This window comes from Dipodomys ordii, unplaced genomic scaffold (genome assembly GCF_000151885.1).
Source record: "Dipodomys ordii isolate 6190 unplaced genomic scaffold, Dord_2.0 Scaffold29, whole genome shotgun sequence".
Taxonomy (NCBI): domain Eukaryota; kingdom Metazoa; phylum Chordata; class Mammalia; order Rodentia; family Heteromyidae; genus Dipodomys; species Dipodomys ordii.
The window spans coordinates 4,099,801-4,116,237 of record NW_012267245.1 but is presented as its reverse complement, the minus strand read 5'-3'; the positions used below and the strand labels follow the sequence as shown (position 1 = coordinate 4,116,237).

The 16,437-nt window shown below is 52.9% G+C and overlaps 1 protein-coding gene across 1 annotated transcript in view; it reads left to right on the top strand.

Annotated features, from left to right (window-relative positions):
• Neurog1 (neurogenin 1) overlaps positions 1-16,437 on the top strand; it is a 19,376-nt gene that overhangs the window by 2,307 nt on the left and 632 nt on the right. The window lies entirely within an intron of this gene.

Below are 16,437 nucleotides of genomic sequence, written 5' to 3'. Positions count from 1 at the left end.
CTTGCCTTGAGCTGAAGAGCTGAGGGACAGCACCCAGGCCCAGAGTTCAAGTCCCATGACCGACCAAAAAAAAAAAAAAAAGAATCCTGGAGGGTATGGGATGTAGGTCAGTGCCAAAGCGCTTGCTTAGCAAGTGCAATGCCCTGGGTTCAATCCCCAGTACCAAAAAAAAAAAAGAAAAGAAAAGACAAAAAAAGAAGAATCCTGGACAGAAAGGAGGGTGCCCTCAACCGGGCAATTACACCCAAACATCTGGAGTACCCAGCATCAGCTCAGTACCAACTGAACCTCTCCGTGCCAACAAATACACACCAAAGATGTTCTGTGAGCCAGTTACCAAGTTGTGGTGGGTGTGTTGAAATCAGCCCCAGCAAGAAAATGCACACTGCAGGAAACAAGAGGTGCTACGACGTTGCTCTCCTCCGAAAGCCAGTCAGTCATACACACTTACTAGCCTACCCCTGGGAGAGAGGGAAATGGGTGGAAATGTGCGCAAAGTTGAATATAACCTCACAGGATGCTGCCGTCTCCCAGGGACACGTCACCGACTGCATCCTCAAGCATCCAGAGCCAAGATGGCAGCGCAGAGACTGCAAGGCGGTCTGGCGGGTGGAGTGCTTGGCTCACTTCTTCCCACCTCCCACCAGGTGCCCACCACTGATGGGGCCATCAGAGAACGAAGGAGACTGCAGACACAGTTCATACACACCACTTGGGGAGGAGGGCACTGAGTGGACCCATGAAGGATAGAGAGCGTCAGGTCTGGAGGGGCCCTGTAACCCAAGACAGTGTGCTGCAAATTCTAGAAAGAAAACAGCACATTCAGGCCTATCTATTTCTAGAAGAATCCCCCAGGACCAGAGCAGTGATTGCCTAAAGGAAAGACAGCCAGACAATGAAGATCAGCAGAGACTGTCTTGATATTTCCTTTCTTGTTGCCTGATTTTGGTGGTGGTGGTGGGGCTTGAACTCTGGGCCTGGGTGCTGTCCCTCAGCTCTTCAGCTCAAGGTGAATGCTCTACCACTTGAGCCATAGCACCACTTCTGGTTTTCTGGTCGTTTATTGGAGATCAGAGTTTCACAGACTTCTCCTGCTTAGGCTGGCTTTGAACTGTGATCCTCAGATCTCAGTCTCCTGAGTAGCTAGCATTACAGGTGTGAGCCACTAGCACCCAACTGCCTGATAATTTTTTATTCCCGTGCCTATAACCGATTTTTTAAATAAGCAAGGAGCTTTTTTGGGTGGGGGGGAGGGTCGGTCATGGGGCTTGAACTCTGGGCCTGGGCGCTGTCCCTGAGCTCTTTTGCTCCAGGGTAAGCACTCTTATCACTTTGAGCCACAGTTCTACTTCCGCAGGGAGCTTTTTAATAGCAACAAGCGCCTCTCGACACATTCAGTGCACCTACTAAATGCAAAGCTCCCCACTTGGCAAGACGGGAGCTAGCAGGACTGCATGATTTCAGGGGTGCCCAGCACCAAAGGAAGACACAATGCAACCAGGGAACGCAGAGGCCTGTGGGAGGCACTGGCATTGACCCTCAGAGAAACTGTCCACTGGAGAGCCGGACCTAACCCAGACTGGCTCATTCCCCAGCCTGCTCAGGAAGGAAGCCACAGCTAGAACTTCGCAGCACAAGGGGGGGCTGGCCAGGGGTTTCCCTCAGAGATTCGACAGCCCCCATGAGGGACTGGAGGGGAGGCGCCCTCTGGGTACTTTTCAAATCTTTGGCACCAACCCCTCCCTGGAGGGAATTGGGACAGGACACTGGGCTCCACCTCCTGGCTGCTCAGAACAGCCCCACCGGAGTGCCCATGCGCTCAGACGTGAACTCCTGCCAGGCTTAGAAGCACTCCAAGTGAGACTCCACCCTCCTGCTCATCTGCCAATCCCCTTCCCCCTCCTTCCAGCGCTGTGCCTGTGAAGGCAGAGTCACCTCTAGGAAGGCTCACCATTTCCCATCTGGACCACGACTGCACATCAGCTCCTAGCAGCCCCTCAGTTGGAGACTCTTGGAGGGAGATGTGTCTCCCTGGGTCCCCATTACCCCTGTACCCCCTTCATCAGTCACCTTCCCCTCTCTTTGTCCTCTCTCAGGCAGATCCTGAGGCTAAGACTCAGCCCAGCACCCAAACCCTCCTAGGTGCTTTGTAAGTATCCAAGAGCAACTAGATGGATGGCTACTATAGTCCTCGTTAGTTAAAGTACAAAAAGGTCTATGAATGTAACTTTACTGTGAGTCTTACAGTCGAGGAATCAGAAAATGTAGGGGAGCAAATTTTAATCGCTTTCAAGGAAAAGTTACCCAACACAGATGAGGTTTACATGCTTCCTGTTCAACAAGTGATCTCACCAGAAAGAATCTTCCAGCTCTCTGATTCTGGAACTCTGGGCTATGCAGGGCTTTTGCGGCTTCGTAACTTCCCAAGGTCCAGAGTAGCAAAAGCTCTGGGAGGAAAAGCCAATCTGACAGTTGTGGAACCTGAATTGTTTCTCCTGTTTTGCTTATTTGTTTACTTAGTTGTTTGTTTTATTTTGGTGCTGGTCCTGGGGCTTGAACTCCAGGCCTAGGCATTATCACTGAGCTCTTTTTGCTCAAGGCTGGCACTCTAACACTTGGGCCACAGCTCCACTTCCAGCTTTTTAGTGGCTCGCTGGAGATAAGAGTCTCAGAGACATCCTGCTCAGGCTAGCTTTGAACAGCGATCCTCAGATTTCAACTTCCTGAGTGGCTAGATGATAGGTGGGAGCCACCATCACCTGACTTGTTTTCTGTTTCTTTTATAAAAACAACTAACTTAAATATAGAATGTATATATTCTTAATTTGAAAATCAGAACCAAAAGCCTAAGATACGTAGCCGGCTACCCTCCTCCCACCTTATCCTGATACCCACTCAGGCCACTTCCTACCAACAATCTCCTGTGCTCACAAAGATGAGTTTATGTATTTTATATCCTTTCTTCCTGTATATCTTGTCTTACTTTTACATAAAATGCAGCACGCAGTGAATGCCTTGGCTTTTGTTTGCCGGCCTCTTAAGATTCGCTGGACACATTTCCCTATCAGTATCTGAAGCGCTTGCTCACCACCTTCATTTAGAGCTACACAACACCCTTTATATGGACATAACACACTCCCTTCTTCCGTTCCTCTATCAGAGGATGCATGCTTCGTTGCTATCTTCTAGCTAACAAATATGACAGCAGCAAATAGCTTCTTCTATAAGCAACATCTCAGTTAGGCAAAAACACTGCTTTTCTGAGTCCTTATTTGTTCAGGCTTGGCTTCTCTGATTCAACCTGTGTGAGCTTGTTAAGTCAACCTAAACCCCTCAGCACTGAAATACATAGCTCAGTCTACCAACTCACACCCTCCTTCCTGCCAGCGCCATGCCTCTCAATCCTCCTGTGCTCCCCAACCATTCAGCCTGCAGCCTCCTTCACCTGGCAAATGCAGTGGGGTGCTGTGCTCAGAGGTGGTTAGCAGACAAGGCATGGGTGATACCCTCCTTTACCAACAGGTGGCAGTGCTTCCCAACTCTAGACAGCTACCTGCTAGCTCATCAAAGAATAAACACTCACCAAAGAATAAACTCTCCCGAGGTGGGGAGTTTGGGCTCTAAAGATAACTTTTTATGCATACTACTGTCCACAACTCTCTCTCTCTATGATGCCCCAATGGTCCAGTTTTTCTCTGGAGTCTCCCTTCTCACTCCCTAGCACAGTTTATATTGTTTCCTTGTATACTGGAACACTGAAATCAATCTGGTAGTGTTGGACTTGACCTCTTGAATCTGATGTGCTCAAACCCCATTCCACCACTGATCTGCTGGGTGCTGTGTGACCTTTGGCAATAGACTTTGCCTATCTGAGTCTCCACTGACTTTTTTGTGTGACAAGGAACATAACAGAACCCCCCCCCGTGGTGTTGGTGTAAGGATTAAGTGAGATACTATGTGCTACCCTAGCACTGTCGTAGGCACAGGGGAGTGAGTACTCAGTAGGTACAGGCTTTCTTAATATACATGGGGGGGGTATTCAGTAAATACAGGTGTTCTGGATATACACAGGAGTACTAAGTAAAAACAGGTGTTCGTGGTATACACAGCTGCGTCAAATCCTGGTCCACGGTGGCTGTGTATGCTTGAATTCTGCTTCCCAGGAAGATGGCCGGCTCTGTGAAGGCAGGAACGGCTCCTCCCCAACACCCAGCCTCAGCTAAGCGGCTCTGCCAGCACTTACAGGAGTGGCAGGGGCCTCTTGGGGGGCTACACCTAGGGCACAGCCCCTGCACTCGCACCCAGATACACCATGTGGCTTTTCTCGAGACAGCATCCAGTCTTGCCCTGTTGATGATGGGCAAGCCACCGAGGATGCATGATGCACGGGCTCAGTTCACTGTGTAGAGGGCACCTAGGCTCAACCACCTGGCACAAGGAAGTTGGGGACCTACGTAACAGGGAAGGCGCATGCTTTACCGTTTTACAGACATTTCAATAAAAGCACACACTGAGCTGCAAAACACTGAGCACCCTCTGGGTAGCCAGTGCTGTCTGGGGAAAGCAAGGTGCTACCACCGCCATGTGGAACCCTCTTCACAAGAGGAGTAGGCATAACCAGCCTATTGACGTACACGGTGGTGGTGGTATCCATGACCACGGCGATGGCAGGAAGATCTGCTATCCGCATTCCAGGCCTGGAATTCCCAGCGCTCCAGCAAACAGACATCTGGAACACTGGTCCACAAGCAAGAAAGACGTCTACCGTGTTTTAGGAATATTCTCCTTTTTCTCAACTATTTTCCTCAGTCCTCAAATCAGCAGAAAATCGGGTCCTGCTGGGTTCCAAGGACCCTCGCCCGGGCCCCGGCCCTGCTCCTACACCAGGCCACGTCTTTGGGTGGTGACAGGTGTTGCGGTGAGCAGCTTGTGGCCTGGGCTTTGAGAGCTGGTGGTGTCACCAAGGCAACGCGCCACACCCCCCTTTCTCCCTACCCCAAAAGGAGGCACAGGGCGTCTGAGGGAGCAACACAAGGATCGTGTGCCAGGGCTTTGGCAGAGCTTGGTGACAACTTACCTATGACCTTTAGAGCCGATCTGTGGAGGCAAAGGTGTGCCCTGATTTCCATCCGTCCCTGCCCAGCACCGACAGCCAGCAGGGTTCACTGTGGCTCCTCCGTTCTTCATTCCACCCTCTGGTACCTCCTAAAGTTACACCACTGCAGGGTGAAGTAGACACCTATAGAGCAAGCCCTCTCCCTGCACAGGCTGGGCACCTAGTAGAAGTGCCTGGGACTGTGGTGCTAGTCTGTGGGCCAACTCTCCACACACATGTGCGCCCCACCCGGGCCCACACACTGGCGGCCATGGACAAACCCATCCTCTCTCCAAACATCCATTGAGCATCCACCACCGAGGCTAGGCACTATTCTAGGTGTGGAGGGCAGAGAAAGCCCTCATGTACGGACAGAGGCAAACACATCAATCACCCCACAGACCTCTGGCTGCCACTCATTAAGGCCACACACACACACAGAGAGAGCTATTAGATCAACTCAGTCCATAGTGGTCTGGTGTATTTAATGTGTTTCTCTGTCCCCAGATTTAAGGCGTGCCTCGAGGAGGAGAATCATCGGCCACGCCCCTCCACACCCACTCAGAGCTGTCCATACTCTCCTTGTTGTGTCTCGTGCCATCCCCGCTCACCTACTCCCACCTGCCAAGGCTTAGGCCGCTTGACACCTGGTCCCTGCTTCGCTTGTACTGCTCCTGCTTCAGAAAGAGCCCCTGAAACATCTGTCCATCCTGGCCCCTCCTAACATCCGCTGGGGCCCAGTGGAGTGAAATTCAAGCGTGGTTATTAAGTGAACGTTTCATCCAGAATGGCCCCTTCCTCTGTCCTGAGTGGAAGGCAATGATCACCACCAGATGACCACTTTGTAACCAGTGCTATAGCACTGCACCCCGGCAGCCTGCAACCCCGGGGTCAGGCAGCCCTCAGCTCATTGGACCCCACTGTGTCCTGTCTGTGTCCGGCCTCCCCTGCAGAAGTGGCAGAAGTGGGCATGGGCTGGGGCCCCCTCCTCCTGCCAGCTCCGTCTCCACTTCAGATGCAAAGTGCACATATGGCTCATCTCCATCTTTGGGGGAGGTTCTGTCTAAAGTCCTCCCAAAGATTCAGATTGTATGACAAATCACGTTCTAGACTACCACGGCAAGAAAGCACCCGAGCATGCGCATCATTACCCCCAGACAACAGCTTCATTAGGCTGAAAGGGAGGTTTGCAGCCGCCCACGGCTCTGCCACTGACCGGGGCCTCTCACTTCCCCATTGTCTGCGGACTCCAAGGAACTCGCTCCATACCATATGGTCCATTTGGGGAAGCATTTAGGGCAAGCCACCATCCTGCCTCCAAGAGAATCCTGACCCACAGTGAGGAGAGAGAAATCACAGGGAGCAGGAAGGAAGGAGTGAGTCCTAAAAGGCAGTGTGTGGGACTGGGAGGGAAAGAAGAAGCTTCTGGGGCCACAGGACAAAGACGATCAGAGCCCAAGCATTTGATCACTCAAGAGAGCAGGCAGCCTTCATTCCCTCTATGTGATGGTGTAAAACCACCACTACGCCACATCAGAATCTCCCAGGCTGGCGTCCAAGACAGCCACTGTCTGGCTCCTGTCCCTTAAGTCTCTAAAATATGAAAAGCAGGTTGTTCCTTCCAGCACACTCATGAGACTAGTTTAAAGGGACTGTGAGGACACAGTCCCTTTAAAAGGCACTCTAGCTGGGTGCCGGTGGCTCACGTCTGTCATCCTAGCTACTCAGGAGGCTGAGATTTGAGGATCGCGGTTCAAAGCCAGCCTGGGCAGGAAAAGTCCATGAGAGTCTGATCTCCAATGAACCACTCAGAAAAGCGGAAGTGGTGCTGTGGCTCAAGTGGTAGAGCGCTAGCCCTGAGCTATAGAGCTGAGGGACAGCGCCCAGGCCCAGAGTTCAAGACCCACGACCAACAAAAGAAAGGAAGGAAGGAAGGAAGGAAGGAAGGAAGGAAGGAAGGAAGGAAGGAAGGAAGGAACTCCAGCGCTTCTCTCTTCCAATCTCAGCTCAACCTCTACTTTGTTCCACACCTTTGCAAGATTCCAAGTTTATGGAATGACCCAGAAAGACCAGTGTCATCCCCCAAGGAGCCACAGGGGCCAGATTTCCCTGGGGAGAGGGAAGCCTTGGTGGCTGACCCCCCACCCTGGGTGGTACAGAGCAGGTAGGTCCCTCAGAGCACACCCCTCACATAAGCGTGGGCAAAGGCCTCCTTGTGATCAAGAAATGGGCCCACTGTGGCCTTGACTGATGTTTAAGAGGGAGAAAAACAAAAACATCAACAGTGTCTTCTACTTGTGGCCCTTGCACAGGCCAACAGGGTGGTTTGGGACCAGCATTAACCTTCTGAAATTCAACCAGACTTTCTGATACAGCTAATTGTGTTATTAAGATCCCTGGGATGTATTACTCAACTTGCTGCAGAACAGATTCTAAACTCTGATCGACTATGAAATTATCCCCTGTTTTCTCTATGTTCCCTTGATGTGTGTGTGTGTGTGTGTGTGTGTGTGTGTGTGTGTGTGTGTGTCTGCGACTGCTTAAAGAGATCCCTTTAAATATCCAAATCTCACTCCATAGTTGTCTTCTTTTTTCCTCCCTCTTCTCTTCCTACGACAGGAGGCGGTGAGAAGACAGGGCAGCGACACGGTCCTATTCTCCCCCGCCCATGCCAGCTCCTAATTCCTGGTAATTTATCCCATATTAAAACTTCTTTAAGTAAGAATGGACAGGCATCAGCACCTGCTATGCAAATGCGGCCAAATCCATCCGTGCGGCCGAGGCCGGGGCCCTGCGGCCGCCAGCCCGCGATCAGTTATGCCATTCACCAGCCAGGGCGCCGCCGGCTCGGCCCTGCTTATGGAAACAGATTGCGATGGTCCCCGGGGTAGGGGGGGGGCTGGCGAGAGGGGGACCCCCGCCCCCCCACAAGTGGGTCTGCTCCACTCAAGCTCTTTTCTTCACTCTTGTGTTCTGAAGGAACTATGGATCGCAAAGCCAAAGCCGCTGCCCGCCCCGCCCCTTGCCCCCTGCCCCCCCCCAGTTTCCCAGGAATTCACCCTGCGCCCCGCAATGGTTTTCTAAACACAAGTTCTTCCCCGTGGCGGTCTACTGTGTGCCCCCCCCCGGGGGCGGTGGGGAGGACAGGCTGTCATCCCCGAGCCCAGGCCAGTGCCAAAGACCTGGGGCGCACGGACCTGGGGCGCGGGGAGCTGGGGCGCACGGACCTGGGGCATGGGGAGCGGGGGCGCACAGACCTGGGGCGCGGGGAGCTGGGGCGCGGGGAGCTGGGGCGCGGGGAGCTGGGGCGCGGGGAGCTGGGGCACACGGACGTGGGGTGTGGGGAGCGGGGGTGCACGGATGTGGGGCACGGGGAGCTGGGGCGCAGGGATGCACTCCCCCACACACCCCGCAGCCGGCTCAGAGGTGGCTGGCACCCCCCCCGCACCCCACCCCCACCCCAGGCCACGTGGGTCGGTCGTCCTGCCTGGATAACAAGGATTAGCCAGGGGCTGGGGGGACGGCGGGGGGGGGGAGGGGGGAGACTTTTGAAGCCAATCTCCGTCCTCACGTGGCTGGTGGGGACCCGGGGCTGGTCGCCTCTCGTGCAGCCCTAATCCCCCGCACGCGGCTCTGGCGCGTTCCCCACCCAGCCCGTGCGTGCTGCACGCGTGGAGCGGGGCCCCGGGCGGGGCGGCGGGGCGGGGGGAGGGTGCCGGGCTGAGCTCGGTGGATGAACCCCGCCACCGCCGCCGTGGGAAGCGCTTCGGCCCGGCCGCCGGGGAGAGGACTCCGGGGAGACTCTTCCCCGCCCCCCCCCCGCTTCTTTATTCGTGGTTCCATAAAAGAAGTGGAGAAAGGCCGCTCTCCTGGGGCCAGAAGTCGAGGGGGGGGCGCGGGCCGGGGCGCACGGAGAGGCCTCGCGGATGGAGACATTGTTTCCAGGCCGGCCGCGCGCGGGCGGGAGGGGGCGGGCGCAGCCCTGGGACCGGGCTCCCCCGGCGCCCCGAAGTCCTCGTAGGTGATCATTCTTCCCCGGCCCCTAGGTAGTCTGGGAAGCCGAGAAAAATGCCCGAAAGTCCTGGTTTAAAAACCGTCCGAGGCCCCGCGTAGTCAGCTCGCCCGGCCCCCGCTGGGAGTGTTTGAATGCTCCGAGGGACGGGAACAAGCCCAGAGAATGGGGAAGACAAAAGGGTTCCAGAAAAAGGTTTTCGCTGGAAGACAAGGCCAGTGAGACTCAAAGGCAAAGGGGGGGCGGGGAGCCTCCCCCCAGTCACTGACAATGGCACAATACGTGTACTAATCGCTTTGATATATTATACAAGCCCAAAGACCCCAAACATTGTGTAATTATTTATAAATGACTTCTTCACTCCTGTGTATAATGCGCAGGAAAGAATAAAACTGCAGGCTACTCTGGAAACTATTTCTAAATGGAGCCGGCTCAAAAGCAGGCAGAAGTGTTTGGAATAAAATAATTAATGGTGAATTTTATGGTTGTCTCATTAAAACGTTTTAATTACTACAAACAAAATGCATTTGTGTTCAAACCCCCGACATGAATTTGGGTAACCAGGCGTTAAGAGAAGGGGGGGGGAGGGAAAGGCAAACACTTCGGCTGTGTCTGCAGTTTATTTTTCTGAATTATGTTCATGAACCATCAGTTGAGCTCCATCAAGATACATTCCACGGTGTGTTCCCAAATTTGACCCACCAGCCTCCATCCAGGAGAGAAGGGAGGTTTCATTTCCACTCAAGATGTTAAGAACACAAAAACATGGGGCAGGCAAAAAGAAATCCGCTCAAGCAAAATGAGCCCTGACTTTAGCAGGTGCAGCAGGGATCCCAGGAGCCGAACTTTAATAACAGCAATAGCGGAACTATGAGTTTTCTCTTGTAGTGTCTAAAGCCTGAAGGAAATCTATTGGAGCAAAAGTTCTGCAGGCAGTTCTGAGCGGATTCATAGCCTCTAGCAGCTGAGACAACCATGATTCCAGGCCTCCCTGCCCGAGAGAGGAGGAGTAAGTTCCGCCTGTCCCCTCTTCAAATTCAGGGTGTGCACTCCCTGCACACCCCCTCCGACTCCCCCCCCCCGCCCTTTAGGCACAATAAGGACATTGTTTTCCCCCAAAGACTGGTCCAGACCATAAGCACATTTCAAACCTGGGGCCAGTTCAGGCACATATTTATTGTCCCTTCCTACCGGCGCGGCCTGAGAACCCTAATCAAAGTTGAAAAGTTCTTGCAGAAAGTGTTTGTTTGTGCAGCTTCAGCACGGCTCTCTATCATTTGAGGAGGTGTTTCTGACATTCAAGAAAATAAAGTGGATTTGTCCCAGACTTCCAGTGGGGGCCACGGTGCATGGCACACAGGCGTATTTTATACACAACATACACACCAGTGCACAATGCCAGGGAATATTCAATCAGACATCACCGAGGTGGGAAATGCATACAGACGGCACTGTATTTAGCGGGGCAGGGGCCGAGGGGCCTCCACGGATTTCTGGAAACCATGGATAATTTGCCATTTTCCTTGCTCTGTCACTGAAAGACCCCTCTGTTATCCCCCTCCCTTCTCCACCCCCTTCCACAACTGTCATGGGTCATCAGTAAAGAAAATAGGGAATTGTTTCCCCTTTCCAACCCCACCCTGCTGCTCTTAATGTGGAAAGGCAACTGCATTTCTGTGGTGCACTTAATGCAATAAAAGGAGAGAACCAGCCATGTGTCAGACATCATCCTTCATCCCTTCCACTGGAGTTATGGTGTCTTTTCTAAAAAGATTACATATTTTTCTTTTTAAACTGCCACCCACAAAACCAATGCCACCCCCCCCCAGGTAGCTGCAGAAAGATCATAAAGTGGAGTAGTCCTGTTTAGAAAGGGTGGCTCCACCGCTTCATTTGTGCAAAATTCCCCAGAAGAGAAAGAAGTACCTGCAGACATCACCATAGTCCAACAGCCTTATAAAAGCTCAATATAGTACACTGCCCTGAACCTTCACCTGAATGGCTATGGAGAGTATTTACCTATCACAAACTGCAGCAGAGTTGATGTATATCCTTTACAAAAACTTTTTTTTGTAACCTCACAAAACTCATATTTAGCCAGGTACCAGTGGCTCACCTAAGTTGGCTGAGATCTGAGGATCACAGTTCAGAACCATCCTGGACAGGAAAATCTGTGAAACTCTTATCTCCAATTAACCACCAAAAAGCTGGAAGTGGAACTGTGGCTCAAGGTGTAGAGTGCTCAACTTGAGCAAGGAAGCTCAGGGACAGAGTCCAAGCCATGAATCCAAACCAAAGACTAGCAAACAAAACCCTCAGATCTACCTACCTACCTACAAGCGCCACAGCACTCTGGAAATGAAGATTCTACCTAGCCAGTAAGAGGGAATAGAGAATGACCAATCTCGGCTAAAACAACTCAGGGCCGTTCTGATGATCTTACCCATAATTTCAGAACCCTCACTTCTCAGCGAGTTCCTAGTTTGGCATCCCTAAGAGATCATCTGATCAACCTCAGGCTTTAAATGTTTCTTTTTTTTTTTTATTGTGAAAATACTGTACAGAGGGGTTACAATTACATGGGCCAGATAATGAGTACATTAAATGTTTCTTGTAGCCGAAAGGGGGTGGGAAGAGGCCACTGGACTCAGGCTTGCTTCCACAAAGGGGCTGAAAGGCTGTGGGTACTAACTCTATCAAATAAAGTCATCTACAGGGCCACCGAGACTCTGACAGGGTTGAGGAAGATATCCAGCACCAATTTAAATCTGAATCTGTCCCTGAGTCACCATGCCTAGAGGCATGGTAACTTGATGCTATTTTAAAATCCTGTAATTACCTTGTAAACAGCACAGATTGCCGTGTACCTTTATGTGTTGGCCACACGATTTATTACACATAAATGTTTGTAAGTTACCACTACTTTCCCCTATTCTGATCTTTCTTCATCTATATCAGGAAAACCAACAGCCCCTGGGGTCACACCCTCAAGGGGCTCTCCTTACATCTCTAACTTTAGAGCTAGTTTCTCCATCATTGTTTTGAGCCCAGAAAGGTCCTCTCCATCAGGAAGCAAAATGCTGTCTCACTGAAGCCTTGAGGCAGATCCATCTTTATGGCAGCAAGGAGCGGGTATGTACCCTCTGGCCGGTCCTTCCCTCCTCACCCTTCCCTACAGGACAGAAAGGAGGCAAAGATATTCTGGGAGGGTGTCCCAGCGGCTGCCAAGGCAAGCACGGGAAGGTAGATGTGTTCCCATATAAATACATGTTTCTAGGCATCAGGCAGACTTCAGCACTAAATTCTCATTCAGACTGTTTAGGGTGGAGGCTGTCACTACCAAAAGTGACCATATCATGCATAATATTAGCCCTCTGGAACCTCTGCCCCCCCCCACCTCCACAAAGGCAGCTGGATATCTCTGGCATATTCCTGTCATCCAGTCACTGGTGATACTGGATTTATCACTTGCCTACATCTTACCTTCTGTGTTCTAGGAACAGGACTTTCCCTACATGGGCTCCTGGGCTTGGAAGGATTTCAGGGGTAGGAGAAACTTGGATCTCTTGTAGCAAGGAGAGAGGTGCTCCTAGGAGGAGCACCAGCCAACCTGAGAGCCAGCTCCATCCTCCTGGATTGCCTGGAAGAAACCTAAGCCCCACCCACATGCTTGTATAGAAAGGCACTGGCGACCAGGGAAGAGCTGCTATGGGCACTGCCTAAGAGACAAGAGTAGAGACAAGGCTCAGATGCCTGCGAGTCAGGTGAGTCAGGTTCAGGCAGAAGAGGAAAACAATGGTAAGAGAAGCGCAGAGCCACTACTTGCTCCTAAGGGATGTGTGTGGACATCTGCAAAGGTATCCTCTCTGGGCAGGCTGGTAGAGCCAACATCAGGGCGCAAGGCTGGGAGCGTGGCGGAGAGAGTAGATTTTTTTTACCTCCCACTTTCCCCTCTGCCAGATGTCCTTATACAGCGAACCACCAGAACAAATGTAAGTGACAGCCCTGCTCAGAACAGCAGCAGCACGAGACAAAAAGGCCATGGCCATTTACATCCCACAACTGTCCTTCCACTCTTCCAAGTGGCCTCCACAGAAGCTTCGTCCCAATGCTTTCCCGGCCTAGTTCAATTCATACCCCATCTATCTTGTGAGCCTTCTGAAGTCTCCCTTGGCCAAGAAGCAATCTCTGACCACCCCTTTAGGAGAAGCACACTTCTCTGGCCCACTGACTGGCCATCTTTCTATAGCTGTGCCCTCAAGACTATATGCCCGCATGGCACTTATTAGAGCACTTGACCCAATATAAAAGAGGTGCTCAGAGCGCAGTTGCTGATTGACTGGGATGGTACACCATGGAATGGGCCAAAAGGGCCCCTCTGGCCCTAATTGGGTTACCATCAATCCCTGGGATTGCCTGGGAAAAAGACCTCTCTGTCTCCCGCCACAGTTTCTCATGTAAGAGGCATGGCGGCTGGATAGAAATCTCCATGGTTTCTACGGGCACTGAGCCCCACCTTTCAGGAACCCAAGTCCAGGGCTACCACCAGTGTTCTGTCACCCACAGTGCCTGGTCCAGAGCAAGCTGTCCACCTGGCCTCTGAATTACTTCAAAATAAAACAAGCCTAAGTCTCTTTGCTTTGGCAACTTGAGCATTTAACTTGGTGTTTTATTTGCCAAACCACAGACACTGAATCCAGCCAACTCAAGCAGAAAAGCCCTATTAGGGACAGGTCTGCCCTGGGAGTTCGCCCACAATCAGTGGGACAATTGGAGAACCAGAATCAGACAAAAGGCTGAGGGGAGAAACAGAACTACAGCCGAGGGAAGGCCCTGCACAGAGGCTGGTCAGGACACACTGGAGGCCCCTGGACACCTCGTCCACCACCGCTCACTGGATCTTCCAGGTTTTCTACTTTAACACCAGTGAACTTGCCAAGGGATGGGGTCTGCTTGCATGCAAATTCCTCATTAGTAAGGCTCTTTAGGAGCTAGGTAGCCAATTCTTTCCTTCAAGAATTTGGAAAGGGGACAACAGTGGATTGAGTAGTACTTTCTCCCTCTCCCCCCCCCCAAATCTGCCAATCAAACTCCAGAATATGAGCTTATTTTGAATAAGGATCTGTGTAGATCCTTGTGTTATAATCTACCCAAGAATCTGAAATCACCCTGCATTAGGCTGTGTCCTAAATCCAGTAAGTTTCCTGGAAAAGAGACGAGACATAGAAAGGAAGGCCGTGTGAGACAGGAGGCAGACACTGAGATGATGCAGTTCTGATGGAATGGCTTCCAGTGACTACCAGAAACCGGGGAAGAAACACGGAATAGACGTCGCTTCTGAGCCTCCGAAAAGGAGGCAACTCTGCTCACACCAACTCCAGACTTCTGGCCTCCTAAAGTGGGGGAGAATAAACATCTTTTTCTTTGTGTTTTTTTTAAACAACCCATTTTGTGGAATTTTGTTAGGACCGCCCAAAGAAACAAATACAGGGCTCAGAAATGTCAAAAGGTCAGGCTGGGTGGCATGTATGGAGGCCGTGAGAAAACTGAAACAGTAAGGAAAAACAGGCCAGAGGCACAGTAAGGACTTCCCAGCTGTAGGCTCCTGGGATGTTCCAGAATCAGCTAAGCCTTTCCCTTTCCTGCACAATTTGGTTTCAGTGGCTGTGATGTCTCACCTCAAGCTTGTATGTGTGAGAGAGGGGAATAGAAACATGTGACGTGCTGCACGGGCTAACCTTAGTAAGGGCGAGCCAGTCAGTACAGGGGACTGCTGCCTCCAGACAGAAAAGGGGTAATGCCCCAATTAGAAATCCAATTAGAAAATGCCCTTTAAGAGTCAGCAATCCAGGCTCCGGGCATGAGGCCACCACTCAGTCATCACGGATAAGGGGGCTGAGGGCTTGGCCAAAAAGTGTTTGTTTTGTTTGTGACATTCCATAATCCATAATTGTTTTTTAATGACTAGTTTCTCCTAAGGGGGATTGGGGGCTGGAGGGACTCTACTGCTGTCTGATGACCAGAGGGCGTTACCTTCTGACCTGCAGAGTGAAGACCTGTCAGATAGGTGAGTTTATAACCCCGAAGGTAGAAGGGGCTGGGGAGAGGGGTTCCGCTTGGACAGAGGAACCAGGGAGCCCCTTGGTGGCTGGCACTGACCGGGGCAGCAGACGCTGCACAAAGGAACTCTCCGGGGAACGGAGGAAGGACAGTCTGCGGAGTCTAAGGGGAAACTCACACTTATGATACTTTCTAAGCCTTGGAGCGGTGGAGGAAGGGGAAGAGAAGAGAACCTGAAAGCCAAGACCCAACCCAGGCCTAGAAATCACCGCTTCTTCAGTTTGGGCTTTGCTCTCGTCCCCCCCCCTCCCCATCTTAGGTAAAAAGTCAACAGATTTCTTTCCCGTCCCTTGAACCCTGGCGGAGCAGGGGCGAGCCTGGCAGCATCGCTGTCCCGGGCTGTGCATTCCCATCACTCATTAGGCACTGTTAAAAAAAGAAAAAGGAGTTTCAACAGAAGAAAAAAGAAAAAGGAAAGGCCCGCCCAGGGGCCCCGCACACATCGATGTCATCGTTGCACGAATGAGGTTAAGTGAAGCTGAGAGGTGAAATCACTTCTCCCCCCCCCTTTCTCGCCCCCCCCCATTCACCTGCTAAGCAGCAGCTGGGCTCCAGGTTTCCTGCAACTCCCAGCGCGACGCGGCGGCGAGGCTCTCACTTCCCGCCGCCCCGCCCGCCCGGCGACGCCGGCGCTCGGGGGAGGGGGGGTGGGGGCTCCCGGGAGGAGTGTGCCTCGGCCCGCTAATCGCCCCCCTCGCTCGGGGTCTCCCCCGCCGGGAGGCGCGCCAGCCCGGCGCGGAGCCTCCGCCCGGCTCGCCGATTGGCCGGCGGTAATTACGGGCACGCTCCGGGACCGCATACATTATGCAAATGCCCGGTCCCCGCACGGGGCTGACCTGCCGCCGCGCTCCATTCACCGGGCCGCCTCGGGGGCGGAGGTGGCCGGGGAGGGGGGGGACGCGCCCATTGTCGCGCCGGGTACTTAAGGGGGTCCTGAGGCCGGTCGTGTGCCACTCCCGGTGCTCACACGAGCTGATCGGATCGCCGGCGACGTCACTCGGGAGACCAGCCCGGGGCGCGTGGCCTCCGCGGGCGAGGCCAGGAGGAGGAGGCGGAGGCGGAGACAAGGTGGCCCCGGCGTCCCCGCGCCCGCCGGAACGTAAGTGTGCCCCCGACGGCCGTGCGCTCGGCGCGGCTGCGCCCTCTCCGCCTCTCCCCGCCGGTCCGTCCGTCCGTCCGTCGGTCCGCGCGTCGTTCCTGAGCAGCGCAC